The sequence below is a fragment of the Electrophorus electricus genome, chromosome 2 (assembly GCF_013358815.1).
Source record: "Electrophorus electricus isolate fEleEle1 chromosome 2, fEleEle1.pri, whole genome shotgun sequence".
NCBI classification, from domain to species: Eukaryota; Metazoa; Chordata; class Actinopteri; order Gymnotiformes; family Gymnotidae; genus Electrophorus; species Electrophorus electricus.
Window position 1 is genome coordinate 30,258,009 of NC_049536.1, and position 17,865 is coordinate 30,275,873.

Consider the following 17,865-nt stretch of genomic DNA (forward strand, 5'->3'; position numbering starts at 1 on the left):
CACCATCAACTTACTATATGCTCCCCTAGAAAAATGACGATTCTTTTCAATACTTCTATTCACAATAATCACAGGTTTATATGTTTTTCACCTTTCTGATGGTGTAAAATAGTTTTGTCTGAATGTTTTGGATAGTTACTATTCAAACACAAAACAACAAAAGATGCTTGTGCTGTAGCTTGCATTTAAATAAAGGATCTAGATCCTCTATGCAAATCCTTGTTTAATCAATAACCAAACCAAACTGTAAAGCAGAGGACAAGCAGTCATGATGACACAGTACTGTATAAGGCAACTGTCACTTTAATATGGCTCTAAGGTAACAGAAATAAGAAATACTATAAAACAATTCACTATAACTAAAAAAAAAAGCAATACAAACCTGTAAAATAAAATTAACCACAAATAAAATTAATTTACTATAATCCTTATATAGTACAGTGTAGTGAAACCTCAATATTCAAATTCAGATCGCCTAGTGTGAGTACATCCAAAGACAAGCACTACTTGACAAGATTTGTCTATGCAGGCTTCTAATTTCACAGAGAAAGCAAGTTGCACAGAGAAACTATGACAGTATCATATGATCATGCATATCCATGTTGGAAATATGATACTGATATGATATTTGAGCATTCTGTGTGATGCTGGGTTGTGTATGGCTAACTGCTGGAACATGAAGCTGCCTCAGACTTCTGTATGTAGTGCTGCAATCTCTGAAAAAATGCTTGCTTATGTGCATTCAGAACTTGGATCATCAACCACGTAGTTTTCATCTGAATAATGTGGCTAAACTGTGAGGTTACATCTTATGGGGGTTTTGTTGTTGTTGTTGTTGTTGTTTTGGTGATATAAAACTAAATCAGTTTCCTTAGCATCGAAAACAAGCTAACATTACCCTGACTGCAGCATCACTGTAAAATGAGAAAGGAGTCACAGTGTTACCATAAACATCTTATCTTTGCAAGTTTTTAAAAATGAATCAAGCAGGGCTAGTCAGTCAAGTAGAAATATGGATGATTAAGAATTGGTTTCAGTTTAAGCTCTATAAAACTTCCAGGGTCCGGACCTGAGTGACTACATAGCTGGCTACGAGCAGGGGCAGATAACGCAGGGGTGGGAAGTCCAGAAAACAAGAAGCTTTGACCCAAAACTGTTAGGCTTTAGAATGACTTCCAACCCTTGCTCATTCCCCTTTACTGCCTCCACCGCGCACACACAGTGAAGGTTGGACTCTACACATACACTACCACTATTACTGAACTATTTAGTCTTCCTTTTGATTGCGTCTTGTTGGTGTCTGGAGGACTAGCAACGTAAGGATTTCATTTAAGGTGTGTGCGCACGTTTTACTAGAAATGTGTGTGCCTGATGATAAGTCTTGAATCTGGAACCGCAAATCTGTTGTCAAATAAATGTGATGAGCATTAAGGGATTAGCAATGATTGACCTTTGAGCAAAGATGGAGGGAGACTAAGAACAACAAAACAAGCAAAAGGGCAGGAGACATTTGGAGGGGAAAACACACATTCAGGTATGCATGTACTACCCTGTGTGTGTTGGGTTATAGTGATGTCTGGAATTGCTGCCCTTGTTTCTGCAGCTATATCAAAGTGAAATTCTTCACCTGAAGTTCGTTCAGTATGCTTCACAGCGATTTAGGAATATAGCTATTCACTCCTCCTCATATTTGCCTTATTAAAATGTAAAATACACCAAACTGGATAGACAGGACGTAGTGTCTCCTGTATATCAAATGTCAGGACACAGGATGCGTTAGAATCTTAGAAGAAAGAGCTTTGTGCGTCTAACTGGAACAGTCACGTTATTCAGTGGCGTTGCAGTGATATTACAAAGTAAGGCATGTGTGTGTCCTTAAGAAGGTTACGGTCTGTAATGTCTGAAGGAACATTTTTGCAGGTGACTAATCTGAAACGCTTATTTCAGCATTTCAGATCACAGGCTTTGGTTACATGTGAGCTCGCATAATATTAACATAGATTCAAGATGTTGAAAGAAAACTGGTAAATACAAAGCTCATGCACGACCAGTGCGCACATAATAGTACATTTACACAACATGGCAACGAAGCGTAGTGTCTCGCTCTGCCTCTCACTTTCCATGTAGCCAAGTGTGGGACTGTGGGAACAAAAGCAGACAGCGAGGATACTTGAGCGCATCTCAACGTCACACCCGTAGGCAAACTACATACTGAAATCATCGCTGTCTGGTTTTCCTGTACTTATTAGTACGAACACAGACGTGTTGAGAGAATTACTTTGACTGAAAATTATACTCATTGGAATGTTATTGTATATTATTACATCCGTATTATATGTACGGATATTGTGGGGTTGCATAAAATTAAATGAATGCTAAGCTTACACTAATAGAGAATAATGCGCAGAATGGAATAGGACTAATGCTTAAATTAATAGGCTGCTTACCTTGAAAGAAACTGGGTCGCCAGCAAGGCCATCTTCAGTCAACAGAGGAAGACACAGGGCCACTTCACAGTAATCAGGAGCAATTAGCAACACCTGTTCACTTGGCTGCTTTAAGTTCTTACACTGGCTGATGGCTCACTTAATCTATATTGGTCTCCAGCATATGGAGACCTGTAATTGAATCCAGCATGGCCTAAATTAGTCTTGGCATTTTTGCGACTAAAATAATCAGGCTTAGATCAGCCTACAGTCAATGAAAAAGTTTGGTAAATTCTAGTCTTGGAAATATTGCATATTAGGCTAATATACTGTATGTCTGAAATAAAATTCATTAGCATACATGATATCATACTAAGAGAAGACAGGAAATAGTACTGCTTTGTCAAATTTATATTTAAAAATGTATAAGTACTTTTTTATGTTGGTATGAAATGTTGTTCAGCTCCACTTTAGTGGGCAAATTAGATCACGTATTTAGGAAGGATTCTTGAAATGAGCCTAATCTCATCAAATGAGGTGAGTCATCACTTCAACAGATTGAGAAAAATCACAGGACTCTTTTACCAACCTGGGCCCCACTTCCCAAATGCTTCAAGAAATAAAGATAATCTTAAATAAGAGAGAGAGTGTTCCGTATAATACCATTTAAAGATTATCTTTGTTTATGGTGCTTTTGGGAAACCCAGCCCTGATCTGATAAACATCACATAAGGTTTTCTTATCATCTACTTATAAAACATTCACCTAATTTTATAATAACCCCATTACCATTGAATACTATAGTGTATACTATATTAGTAGAGCTTAACACAGCAGATCATTTAAATACAGTCTTGTGTAAAGAGGGCCCTTAGTGGTAAATTTAATGAGCGGGATTGTGCCACCAGTTTGGGCAGTACAATTCAACCTTTACCAAAATGGTTATTCTATGTTACATCATCTGAAGCAAGGAAGATGTGACTAGAGGTTTTGAAGTTATTGATCACACCCAGATTAGTAACACCACAGAAACTCTGATACATACAGTCTTTCCTATCAGAAAAAGAAAACATTTGCTTCATTTTAATTAAACCTGGCTCATACCAAATACTCACAGATAATCATGACTGTTTAGGAGATACTGTACTCGGGAGATACTGTTTAGGAGATACTGTACTTACTTTACAGCACATGACACATTTCAGCATGTGTCTTGGTGTGTTAGTCAACATTCTTAGTATAGCTCTCAACTTCAATCTTTGTATATGTTTGGTGTAGCTCAGAGAACTTAACATTTAATTTCTGTTACAGAAGACTAAAAAGGAAAGTAGCGTCTGGTCACAGGGAAACAGAGGATGAGTCTGTGAGTTCTTTTTCTCTATACATTTAAATGGAATTATTAAAATATATATATTTAATAAGTGCTACATGCACATAAATATAATTTTACTTTAATATTGTCTAATCATACTAGTATATCTGTAATTAAATAAATCTTCAAGTTAGATTTAGTCATTTATATATATATATATATATATAGTGAATATCAATCACTTAGAATGTTTTGCTGTTGCTCAATACAAAATAAGATCGCAGCGGGACAGGCCACATAAGAATAGGTCATTTTGTTTTTAACATATATAATCAGTGGCCACATTGCAAATAAAATCTACATCTGTACCTACTAAGACAATAACTGAGTTACTGTGTCTAAATATCTTAGGTCTATATACTAATAGATTGTAAGTACCATTTCTCATTTGTTTGTGAAAAGCAACAAACACATGGAAGAAAAAAGAACCAATTTCAAAGCAGTCAATATTTTTGAAAGATTCAACTCAGTATATGGAGAAATCCAGAACTGAAGATATAAGAATGCTTACTGGTAAGCACTACACTACACATCATGCAAAGTTATGTGACACATTTGGTGTAACATCTAGAAGCTCACCAAAGAGAGCAATTGTTATTTATCAGTTTACTATTCAATTCCTCATAGAAATAAAGTAAACATAGAAGGACATATTTTCAGGCATGTGCAAAGTGCCCATAATGTGATCAACACAGAAATGGATTACGAAAAGTTGTAAAATGTACATAATTTATGATATACTTCAACAACCAATTTAATTAGATTCTTAAACATACTTAATTAGAAGCTCCCTGCTTACCCAAGCAAAGGATATGAGAAGTGTACACCTCATAGCTGATGGTCCATGAGATGCGACGTTTAATCAGCACACCCTCCTGTTGATACTCCACTTCAGCTCACGTGTTTGTGTGCTTATGAATGCTCTTGAAACAATATAGTGAATATGTTGTAGGATGTTGCACTTTGTGCTATGAAAAGCTGCAGAATTTTACAAAAAATGGGACTGGGGAGAGAATATCAATCACAGCCTCTCACATACAGGAAACCTTCAGGCACAAACAAATGCATACATAAAAATAAATAAAGCATGTACTGTATCCCATGAAGTAATAATATTGTTTAATTGGATCGTATGTATTTAGGCTAATTAGCCTATTTATTTTGATGTTGCTACATATATATGTATATATATTTCATATTCAGAGGTGGATAGTACATAACTACATTTTCTCAGAATGATCTACTTGTAACGCGTGGTGGCCTGAGTGCCGCAGGGCGTGGAGCAGGAAGCGCAGATTTCCTCGACAGGGACGAACATGTATTACATAAATGATAGCGGCACTCAAACGTATTGCAAACGATAACATGAACATGAAACGAGTGACATTTAAACAAACACGATGAACACGCAAACGCTTTCACAATGACGAAGAAACATTAAAACGTTACATCGACAATGACCAACAACGATGCACACCCTGACGTGAGTTTAAATACACACAGACAAAACGAAGTACAGGTGTGCGCAGGCGTGGCCACAAATGAGTCCTCCCACTGCACGTGGCTGGCCAAACCACGTGCCTCGCGGGAGGCGAGCGTTCCGTGACATTTTTAGACTTGCAGTTCTTTAACTATTGTCAAATCATAACTTTGTATACTTGTTTGAAAAGTTATTAAAACATTCCTATTTAATCATTAAGATTTAACTATAAATTAATTTGTGTGTTTAGTTTCACTAACTTATGTGGGTGAACTACATTTTGTTGGTCATAAATCTAAATTTTTAAAACATCATATATTTATTATAGACCAATATATGATAAAAAATAAAGAACAATACCAGTCTTTTTCTTGGAAAATGTTGTTAATACTAATACTATAGTACTAATATTAGTTAATACTAATAATACACATTAATACATTTACATTCCGAATTTATATCTTAATTATTTTTATATAACACTTGATTAGATTTATAGCTTTTATTGTTGCATTGTTTGTATTTTACTTTATTTCTTGTCTTTATTTTTACTTTTATGCATTCTTAGTAAACTATGCTGTTGTGGTAGTTGTGTTCAATTTTTAGTTTTATTTTTAATTATTCTTTCAGTTATCTGAAATTATTTATTTCTTGTGGTATAGTGCTGTTTTTTTTTCCTGATGTTATTGTTTTAGGCATTCTGTATCACTTTGAGTAAATGTGCCTCCTCAACTCTGTCCAAAAGGAAACAGTAACAACTCTATCTAACATTTACATCATTTAGCTGACACCTCCAAAGCTGAATACTCCTTGATTAGTTGAGGGTTAAGAGGATTGCTCAGAGGTACAACAGTGGCAACCTGCCAACCAACAGGCCTGTGTGCTCACTTTACAGTGACTGTACTTGTAACAATGAGTCTGTTAAACTTATTAATTTTGCAAATGACCACTCTGGTTGGTAACAATGTGGTGTTAAACACAAAACAGTGTGGAGATGATCATTGATTTCAGGAAGCTCAACCCTGCAGTGCTATTAGAAAGTCAGTAAGCAGAGCAGATTGTTATAAATTCCTGGGCGCCAATATTAAGCAGGATCTGAAATGGGACACACACATATGGTGCTAATTTAGTGCCAAAACTTCACAAACAGAAACTATTCTGTAAATATTATACTATTTGCAAGCAAATGGGACATGGTGTACAAATCCAAAACTCCATACACACAACGCTGCTGATATGAATAAGGTCTAGCAGTGCCTTTATAATTGAACATAATGGAACTCACCATCACCTCTTCCATCTCTGTCTGTTTCGACACATCAAGTCTAGGCTGCAGTGAGTTGTGTGATGGTGCAGAGAAAATTACTGGCTGCTGGCTCTCCACACCCAAGCACATCATCTAGGTGGAGGAAGAGGCTGAGGAAGATCATGGCTGATGCAATACACCCTAGTCACTTTCTTCCAATGGCTTCCATCTCAGTGGAGGCCAGGAGTAAGAGCTCTAAAGACTCAAACTAACCGTCAGCTCCATACCTGCTTTCTCCACTTTCCTCTCCTGTAGTCAATGTGCACACATGCATTTTAATGTATGAAATATATTTGCTACACACAAAGTGCTCATGTCTTCAGCCGCAAAAACACGGTACAATATATACTGAAGCACCTGATTTTTACTAGACTTCCAATGCACTTAAAAGCACTTGTAGATTGTATATGTATGTATATACATACATATGTACATCTGGTACTTGGCATATAAAGATTCTGAGTCAGATTCTGATGATCAACCTGCTTTTGCTTCCTTTGTGCCTTTTCTTGAGAAATTTGGCAAATGGATCCTAAACTGTAGAATCTGTGCACCATTACATTTACATTTACAGCATTTAGCAGATGCTCTTATCCAGAGCAACTTACAAAAGTGCTTTGTCATATACTCATAGAATACATCCTATCCAGTAGAGTAGGTTAGAGTCCAATATATCAATGAACAATGTTGTTAGTCAACATAGGAGCAGGGTCAATGGTCATTTAAATATTTCATGAACAGATGGGTCTTCAGTTTGCTTTTGAAGACTGCAAGGGACAGCAAGTGGAAGTTCTTTGCACCATCTTGGAGCCAGGACAGAGAGCAGTCTCAATGCTTGTCTTCCGTGAGACTTGAAGCATGGCATTTCAAGCCAAGTCATAACTGAGGTTCAAAGTGCTCGATGTACTCGGGCTTTGACCATTGATATCATGTATGGAGGGGCTTGTCCATTTTTGGCTTTGTAGCATCAAGGATTGCTACCACCCCCACCCTCACTACCACCCCCACCCCCCATCACGTTCAGGTTTTCATAGATTATGGAAAGGTGGAGAAGTTTATGGATGATTCTGTGGCTGTGCAGCTTGCACTTCCCCTGGTTTCTTGTTTGCCTTTGCCTTTTTTCGAATTTGCATTCCAAAATTCTAGGGTTTTTATACATGGACTTCAGTACCGTTAAGAACCTAATATTTGCCCATTCACAATTTAAGCACCGAGTCTGAGCACAGCCATCCTACAAGTGTTGTACAAGTTAAAAGTAACTGTTAATGTATGATTTGTTGCTACAAGTAATTTATCTATATCGTGATTTTGTATGGCTGCTAGAGAAGAAAAAAGGAGTCACTGGCATTGTTCCAGGTGCTAGCACATCTTCTGTTGTGCTCCAGATTTCAAAAGGCACCTATACAAATCAAGATTCATGTAAATGTTTCATCTGAATTGGTTCTGTATATTTTATTTATCTAATTTACTGTTATATTATTTGATTATGATTCAAAGTAATTTGCTAATCTTTTTTTTCAGGATTTGTCACGCTGCCCTACTCCACCAAGCCGAACACCAAATCCCTGCATGCCTCAGAACACTGGAGATTGGCCTTTCCGAATATTGATTATATCTTACTCTAATTAACTTCTTAATATTTATGCAAAGCTGTAATCATTCCTCAGTGCAAAGTATTGCCATTTCATTATGCTAACTAAGTAGTATATTTGGATTGTATTTTTTCATGTTTTCTACCTGGACTGTTTTTTGGAGTACAATACTTTGGTTTTTCCCTGTCTAGACATCACATGTTTATTGTTACTCTGGATTTGACTTACGCCTGTGCCTTCTCTGATTTGGAAAACCTTTCCTGTTTGTTCATCCTCGGCATCACATCTGGCCCCTGTCTTTCCGCAAGTAAATCATTATTCAACATCCTAATCTGCAAGTGTCCTTATTACATTCATCCGTTACGGGTTTACATTTCTTTCACGCAAACCAACAAGCGGATCAGAAGGTAAATATTTGTTACTTTGGTTAATGTTTTGTGTATATTAAACATTCTTTTTTGTACATTAATGTCACATGAAACTCATGTCCCTATTTGTTTTAAAAAGTAAACCATTTATTTATTTGGTTTTCTATGCAGAAACTGTTCATATTCTAACAAACTATTCAGCTGTTAGCATGTGAGTCATCTATAGATTAGATGAGAATAGCAATAGAAAGTAATAATCTGGGAATAGAATGCCAATGTCTTAAGAGAACAAACACTGCTTTGTCCTATTCAACGTTCCCTGAATGAGTTCCTAACAGTCAGTGGTAAACAAAGAACAAAGATTCCACATCTCTGTATAATGAATGCAAGAAGTTAAGTTCCAAAAGCTTGTCTGAAGTTGTAGATGGTTATGTGCAGCAGTCCAGAGGTGCAGGGGCTGAAGACACCGATTATTATGAGCCTGTCTAGGCGGTGAGGTCACAACAGTGATAAGACTGGTAGCTGATAGTGGAATGGTATGTGAAATGATTAGTCATTTGGACTAGTATGGACTAGTAGATGAGGTGAAACTTGGTGTATTGAATAAAATTGTGAACACACACACACACACTGATCAGCTTTAAGTGTGGCTGAATGCCAACATAAACAATACCCACACTACAAAAGGAACCCCACATTTAACTACACTACACTACAAAAAAGACAATAAACAGACAATAACCCCAGTCCCAAACAAACAGGCACCACTCCTTACGATCAGTAACTATATACATAAACATATACATAAACATACACTAGAGCATATACTCTAACACACGGATCACAATTATAAACAGAACACTGTAGGACAACACAAGTGAAACCCAGTGTGTGCTTACATACAGATCTAGATATCCACAAACACAAGCCGACTGGGGATATCCAAAGACAAGGTAAACACAGCCAAGACCACAAGAACCAAACAAACACTAAGGCACTTCTCACACTGTTATGACGACTCTAGTGTGAGCTGGGGCGAGCTGCCTTCTTCTCCCAGGAGAGTCATTATATAGGAAAGCAAACACTTAAGGCAGGTCAGAGTCAGTAACAAGGTGCACAGCAAGACCAAAATCACGAACTGGACCAGGAGCACTCTGCAGCAGTCCAGGAGTGTAACTACCATAAACGGTATGGTTTCACGTCATCATTTAAACTGACCTTTAGTTGAAGAGTTTTTAAGCCGGACACTTCCACTCATATCCTCTTTGATGTTAAGTAGTAATTTATTTTTACTTTTGTCACCACATTTGCTTATCGAGCACAACTCGGATCATTCTAAGACCTGCCAACAGTCTCTTCTTGAGCGGTCTCCTTAAGGAAAATACAAACAGAATTACTGGAAAGAATGGGAAAAGTCACCCTGAACTAAAGCCTTGGATAGCACAATGATGGTTGATTCTAAGGCATACTGCAAAATAGGGTTTTGTGTCCTATCATTAAAAATACATTATTGCAGTCTTTTTATGATGTTATTGACATTATACGCAGTGCACAGAGTGGTCCCCACAGTTCATCCGTTGCCCTGATTCAGGGCCCGAATGGCCTGCGGGAAGAAGCTCTTCTTCAGTCTCTCTGTGTTGGTCTTCAGGGAGCGAAAGCGTTTCCCTGACCTCAACAGAGAGAAGAGGCTATCGTTGGGATGGGTGGGGTCCTTCACAATCCCCCTGGCTTTGGTCTGGCACCGCTTGTGATAGATGGTCTGCAGGTCAGGAAGTTCCGTATGAATGATGCGCTCTGCTGAACGCACCACCCTCTGGAGTGCTTGTCTGTCCTGCTTGGTGCTGTTCCCAAACCAGGCTTTGATGTTCCCCATGAGGATGCTCTCAGTAGTGCAGGTGTTGAAGTTCCGCAGCACCTTGTTCTTAAGTCTCTTAGGCGTCTGAAGTGGTAAAGACGCTGACGAGCCTTCTTTGCCAGGGAGTTGGTGTGGCGGGACCAGGACAGGTCCTGCGAAATGTGAACTCCAAGGTACCTGAAACTGTCTACTCTCGCCACCATGATTCTGTTGATCCTCACAGGTTGGTAGTGCCACTCCTGCTTCTTGCTGCAGTCCACAATCAGCTCCTTTGCCTTGCTGACATTCAGCCAGTTCTCCAGGTGTTTAATCTCCTTCAGGTAGGCCCTCTCATCGTAGTCCGAGATCAGGCCCATAACGACAGTATCGTCAGCGAACTTGACAATGGTGGTAGAGCTGGAAGTGGCCACGCAGTCATAGGTGTACAGTGAGTAGAGCAGGGGGCTTAGGACACTACCCTGAGGAGCTCCAGTGCTGAGGGTGAGGGTGGATGAGATACAGTTGCCCACCTGTACTGACTGTGGTCTGTCTGTTAGGAAGTTGGAGATCCAGTCACACAGGGATGGATGCAGTCCTCGATCCTCCAACTTAGTAGTGAGTCTGGAGGGGATGATGGGGTTAAATGCTGAACTGTAGGCAACAAACAGCATTTTAACATAATTACCCCTCCCTTTGTCTACATGGGTCAGTGTGGTGTGAAGCAGATGTGCAATTGCATCATCAGTGGACCGGTTGTGGCGGTATGCAAACTGCAGTGGGTCCATGGAGGCTGGCAGTGAAGAGGTGATGAAGTCTCTGACTAGCTTTTCGAAGCACTTCATCACAACCGATGTGAGGGCAACAGGGCGGTAGTCATTGAGGCCGGAAGGTTAAGGTTTCTTCGGGACGGGGACGATGGTGGATCACTTGAAGCCGGATGGGACGATACAGAGCGTCAGGGAGAGGTTGAAGATGTCGGTGCATACCGGGGCTAGCTGGTCTGCGCAGGCTTTGAGGACTCTACCGCAGATGCCGTCTGGTCCCGCCGCCTTCCTGGTATTCACTCTTTTGAACACTTTCCACACGTCACTCTCCGTGATGATGAGGGCATTTGCCTATGGTGGAGCTTACCTCCCCATCTAAAAACTGTCCCAGTGGTTAAAGTACTTGACTTTTATTCGGAAAGTTGCTGGTTCACCGTTGCCCCCTGTTGGGCCCCTGAGCAAAGCCCTTAACCCTCAAGTTGTATTCAGTCATAATTGTAAATCAATTTGGATAAAAAAGCATCAGCTAAATGTTTAAATGGAATGTTTTGGTTCTATATGTCATCACATGATGATGAGTTTAAGTAAAATGAGTGCAGCCCAATTCATACCCTGCAAAATACTCAATGTGTGTTTACCATACAAATAATTAAAATTCTGCCCCTCTCTGCAAGATCATAAAAAGCAAATAAAGTTAATATAAATTAATTTTAAAAAAATGTTGGTTACCTATTTTCAGCCCAGTGTATCCTGAGTTTTGGTTTTGGCGAAGAAACTACTTTGATGCATTATTATTTCTCTTTATGCTCAATCAATAAAACTTTAGTCGTCTACAAGCAGCGATCTACACTACAAACACAAAAAGATTTGTTGCATTTTTTTCTTATTTTTTCAATTGTTTTTCTTTGTCTCTTTCCTCTCCACTGTATTTGTTCCTTGGTGAATAAAAAACATCCCATACATTCTCAATTTAAACCTAATTCACCATAGGTCACAATGGTGTCAGCCTGGGTTATGAGGTGAACATGAAAGATGGTTACTGCTCAGTATGACTCATTTTTAAAAAGCAGGTGATGCAACATGTGGTGGTCATTTTTCATGCACCTTCTTGTTCTACTCTAACCCAGGGCCCCAAATTTTCCCATTCGAGGCCTCTTGGTTTTGTGATTGACACATGGGGATGTGAGAGTGCCATGGCAAAACGCTCCTTTTGGTGAGTAAGCAGTCCTTCAGCTAGCATCCCTGAGGCTACACACTTCCCCTTTCCCCAATACACACAATCGAGGCAAATGACCTCTCTTGAGAGCTCCTTGCTGAACCACTTCGTTTCATACTCATGATCAGGCCCTACAGGCACACATGCGGTACAGTGCAGGTTTTCCAATTTCATTACGTCTACCCCTTTTTGTTCACTTTGTTTGAGAATATCTGACATCTGCACATAGTCAGTTCTGGTAGGTTCCTGCGCAATCAGCCACTGGTATGAGTACAGTGGTTCAACTTAATAAGAGTACATCTTTTGTGCTGTTGACTCAATTATCTTTAGGCGCTCTGGTCTGGACTCGATTACGATGCATAGCTTGCGCATCAAATCTCATCCTAACAGATTTACTGGACACACTCTGGACATTAAGAATGCATTGGTGTAATTTTGACCCCCTTCACTTTGGCAAGGGAGAGGGTGTGAGTAATGCTCTAGGGTAATATGTCCAGTGGCCCCTACCGTAGTCAATGTTTTCCCAGATAATGGGACATCTAATTCCCTAACCTGAATGACAGATCAGGCAGCGCCTGAGTCCACCAGGAATGACATAGTATACCCTGCACTGTTAGGGGCAGTTGTGGCAAGCAAGAGTAAGGAGGTGCAGTATACTGCAGACATGAGGGAGAGAGGGTGTGGTGCGTGTGTGCTGGGAGGGTGCGGTGTGCATGATGTGTGTGTATATGTGTGTGTGCTCTTATCTGTAGCTGCGGCTGACCCGTCCCCGACTCTGCCCGTCAGTCTGCTTCCTCTGCATAGCCCCTCTCCTTCCGTGTTTTACAGTCTCTTGTGAAGTGTCCTTTCTTTCCACACGTGCAGCATCGGTCATCTCTTACGCCATCATCCTGCTTGTAGCTCCCTCTCTCTTCCTCTTCCACGGCCTCGTCCTCGACCACGGCCTCTGCCTCTTTGTCCTGCGACAGCTGTTATCATTTTAAATTACAGTTATACACAAACCAACTATTTTGGTCAGAATGGTTGTTGTAAGTGGAGAAGCACTTGACACTATTAAGCACAGTTGAAAGTCCTGTTAAGAATGTTTTATTAATCAATTCATCTTTTGTTATATTATCTCTGTATGTAAGATATTTACCACTTGAAGATATGTAAATTAGCACTATTTAAGCCACCTAAGAACAATTAATTTTAGAACCCTTGACCTTTTCAACAGAAGAGAGCAGTTGGTTAAACTGTAAAAGTGAATTTGTCTCTCATCCTTATCAAGTAGTTGTAGTGTCTGTGTACTAAACACATGCATCCAGAAACACAGCGAGAACACAGAAACTCTCTTGCGACTATGGCGCACCACAGGAAATTACTTTTTAAGATGCACAATGTTATACATAGATTAAATCAGTGAATTCCTTTATGCCATCATGTAACAGTTTGTAACTATGGCTTACTTGCACACTTTACTTTCAGAGATTTTCCTGATTAGCTGTATTCAACTGTATTTAACTGATGTCTAGTGTTGTTCATTGTGCTTATTGTAAAATCTCACTACTGCTGTTCATGTGGCTTTTGCTATGGTCTATTTAAATATTTACAATTTGTTTGCATATATTACTTTTTGCTTGTTGTTCCATATATTTCATGTATTTTCATAAATTTTTAGATAGCAATAGCTTCCATGTAAAAACAAATATATATATAGAAGTCATTTTTGACAAATTTGTCCACATATTTGTACTTATGAGTATATGCATCTCATGGATGAGGCTAATTCATTACAACTAGCATTTCAGAAAACACAAATAAAAAGGTGAACTGTTATGCCACTGTTATAACATTGTTCAAATTTTTCTGAAAATTAAAGTGTTTTCCCTTGTCTCTGTGTAATTAAGCAACGCCACTTTCAACAGACACAAACTTCCTGTCTTAGTTTCTTGCAAAACCAACATAAACCCACTCACATGGTGCTCCTGCCTTTTGACTCATTCTCTTTATGTGAGGTGCCACTAGCTTAAAAACAATATAATACAGTCAGAACTCACTGTTACTTGTTACTTGTTCTCCTCATACACTTTAGACAAGAAATATGTTTATCCACATTTAAGAGAATATCGTATTGTATTGTTTATTTGGAGTAGAATGTAAACTAGAAGTATAAATAATTTGTCTTTCAGCAAGTACACTGCATAGTGTATATCTGAACCATCACTTTCTAAGATATTAGCAAATTAACTGCTTTATTAAAACAAACTGACACCACAAGGGTTAACTACATGTATATCTAATTGGTAAAATGTTTATTTATTCAAACATTCATTCACTGTGCTCAGCTGTCATAGTTAATAGACTCTCAATAAGGTATTGCTTTCATCAACAGAAGGAGTTCTCTGTGCTCTGACAAAACAGGTAGTATCTGTTAATAATGTTTAGACATGGCTTTGGATCAGCTCTTCTTTCATTTTCACGCACAATAGAAATGGACAGGAAATGTTCTTGGTCGGAGTTTTCCAGTTCTTGTGGCCTCAGCACTACAAGTTAAGAGAATGCTTTGCTCATACACATCTGATTCAACCTGTCTCTTTCTCATTTCACTGTCATTACATGCATCCTCACAGGGTTATTTAAATATGCAGTGCTTTTAAACTGTGTAGTGCTGATAAATCTGAGTCTCATCTGTATCAGTCAAACAGCCAACACCTGATGACTGACATGTTCATGCTCTCCCAAAGCAAAACAGTTTTTTTCTAAGAAAGAAATGGGTTGTTATTTAGTTATTCACTATAAGGAGTATTATTCAGCTATTACTGCAAATTATTCACTAACCACATTAAAAATAATTTGACTGATATGCAGTTGCAGGATACAACAGCAAGTCTTGGAAGTTTAAAGAACCTTAATGTTCTCTTACACTGAGACATTGTGGTCTGCTTTCAGAGATGTTCTGCTTTCGTAAACCCACTTCCTCTCATCCTCTTTGTATCTGCACACTTCAACAACATCTCCTCGTTCACACAGTGCTGAATGTGTGTCAGACACTTATTTAATCAAATGGGGAAAAATACTGGCATGTTGGTTTTCACAGTAGGATATTGCATCTGGGTTGCTGCATCGTCATGTTTCTCCCAGCTTATGGAGGTATTTCATTCATGTTCATATGATTTGTTCTGATTAACTGTATGTGCAGCCAATGCTAGTCTTTCATGTGTGAGTGCAACGTGTGTCACTTTTTCTCACTACCACTAAATGAAATATCACTCAGTATGATTAGCAAGTTAAAAGGAGACCCCATATACATAGATAAATATGTGAATCTAAAATTACGCATTACTATTGAGAAAAAAAAAAAACAATTGTTCAAGAGCTTGTGTTTGATGTTATGTTTAATTTGATGCATTAGTGCAGTTATTTATCCAGCTATCCGGTAGGACAGGTCTTGATCATCAGAATTGAGTTCTTGTTTTGATTTGATGTCCCATAATTTTGGAACATCTGGCATGATAAATCCATAGTCTGGTATTATACAGAACACTCTCTCTCTTATTTAAGAGGTTTCTTCGGGACGGGGACGATGGTGGATCACTTGAAGCCGGATGGGACGATACAGAGCGTCAGGGAGAGGTTGAAGATGTCGGTGCATACCGGGGCTAGCTGGTCTGCGCAGGCTTTGAGGACTCTACCGCAGATGCTGTCTGGTCCCGCTGCCTTCCTGGTATTCACTCTTTTGAACACTTTCCACACGTCACTCTCCGTGATGATGAGGGCATTTGCCTATGGTGGGCTCTGCGCATGAGCCATTGGCTGCGCTGATAGCACCATTAGCGCTGTTAGCATTAATGCTACTAGATGTAGCCTCGAAGCGAGCGAAGAATGTGTTTAGCTCGTTCGCCAGAGACTCATCCGCGCTCATCAGTCCGGAGCGTGGGCTTCTGAACATAAGTACCAGTTGCGCTTTCAGCAGGGCCTGAACTTCACCTTATGATCAGCTCTATAGCCAGCCAGTGTTTATATTGGGGGAAATTTCCATAAACACAAGCTGTAGATACATTTTGATAAGAATTCTTCTCTCTGGAAATTCACTTTTAAATCTTCATAATAAAAGTGTCATGTTTACAGTTATACAACCCTGGCAAATTTGAGAACATTACAAATTGGACAAATGTTTTTTCATCTCTACAGCTTTAACACTACTGGTATCTTAAAATGTGGTTTATTTGAAAAGTTCTAAACATAAAATTGTGCCATAATATTCTATTTTAATTTCTAATCATAAAAATACCATTTTAAATATTTTCTGGACATATGTCCATAAAGTAAGTACATTTTACCAACAAAACATGTGTCCATAAAATGACTTGGCATGGCAGGTTGAAATGTGACTAAAATCATTGAGGAAAACCAGTAAAAGTGATTTTAGCTTACCTCCCCATCTAAAAACTGTCCCAGTGGTTAAAGTACTTGACTTTTTTCGGAAAGTTGCTGGTTCATCGTTGCCCCTGTTGGGCCCCTGAGCAAAGCCCTTAACCCTCAAGTTGTATTCAGTCATAATTGTAAATCAATTTGGATAAAAAAGCATCAGCTAAATGTTTAAATGGAATGTTTTGGTTCTATATGTCATCACATGATGATGAGTTTAAGTAAAATGAGTGCAGCCCAATTCATACCCAGCAAAATACTCAATGTGTGTTTACCATACAAATAATTAAAATTCTGCCCCTCTCTGCAAAATCATAAAAAGCAAATAAAGTTAATATAAACTAATTAAAAAAAAATTTTGGTTACCTATTTTCAGCCCAGTGTATCCTGAGTTTTGGTTTCGGCCAAGAAACTACTTTGATGCATTATGATTTGTCTTTAAGATCAATCAATAAAACTTTAGTCGTCTACAAGTAGCGATCTACACTACACATACAAAAAAGATTTGTTGCATTTTCTTATTTTTTCAATTGTTTTTACTTTGTCTCTTTCCTCTCTGCTGTAGTTGTTCCTTGGTGAATAAAAAACATCCCATACATTCTCAATTTAAACCTAATTTACCATAGGTCACAATGTAGGATGGTGTCAGTCTGGGTTATGAGGTGAACATGAAAGATGGCTACTGCTCAGTATGACTCATTTTTAAAAAGCAGGTGATGCAACATGTGGTGGTTTCAGCAACACAAAAAATGGCCAAGGTACAAAAAGCATCTCAGGGCTCTCTGATCTTCTGATCTCTACTATTACTATTCTCTCTCTAGTTGTTAACACTGGCTATACCCCATGATGTCTCGTGACGCGGCCAAGGCCGTTTCAGCCACCGCTACTGCCCTGAGGCATGGTAGCAGGCCTGCGGGCACCGGATCTAGTTTGCAGGAATAGTAAGCAACTGGCCTATTTCTGTCTCCATGCCTCTGCAGGAGAACTGATGTCATATACACATTTCATTCATCAACTGTCTGGGTGAATGGCTTGTCTGAATTTGGTATACCTAAGGTGGTTGTGGTTTGAGGGGCCTGTTTTAACCCCACAAATGC

General features: G+C 38.9%; 2 long non-coding RNA genes across 4 annotated transcripts in view; one reads left to right on the plus strand and one right to left on the minus strand.

Annotated features, from left to right (window-relative positions):
• Positions 1 to 285: 285 nt before the first annotated feature.
• LOC118240996 lies at positions 286 to 5,312 on the minus strand. The gene is made up of 2 exons (XR_004775769.1): positions 4,598 to 5,312; positions 286 to 2,618 (listed from the first exon to the last, which is right to left on the minus strand). It is a non-coding gene; the product is annotated as an uncharacterized LOC118240996 (long non-coding RNA).
• A 9,965-nt stretch (positions 5,313 to 15,277) lies between these two features.
• The window catches only part of LOC118240993, a 37,958-nt gene continuing 35,370 nt past the window's right edge, over positions 15,278 to 17,865 (plus strand). The window contains exons 1-2 of one of the 3 annotated variants that reach the window (XR_004775766.1): positions 15,278 to 15,490; positions 15,902 to 16,064. This is a non-coding gene — a long non-coding RNA (uncharacterized LOC118240993). The remainder of the gene's footprint in view (positions 15,491 to 15,901; positions 16,065 to 17,865) is intronic. The other 2 variants (XR_004775765.1, XR_004775764.1) reach the window with 2 other exon arrangements.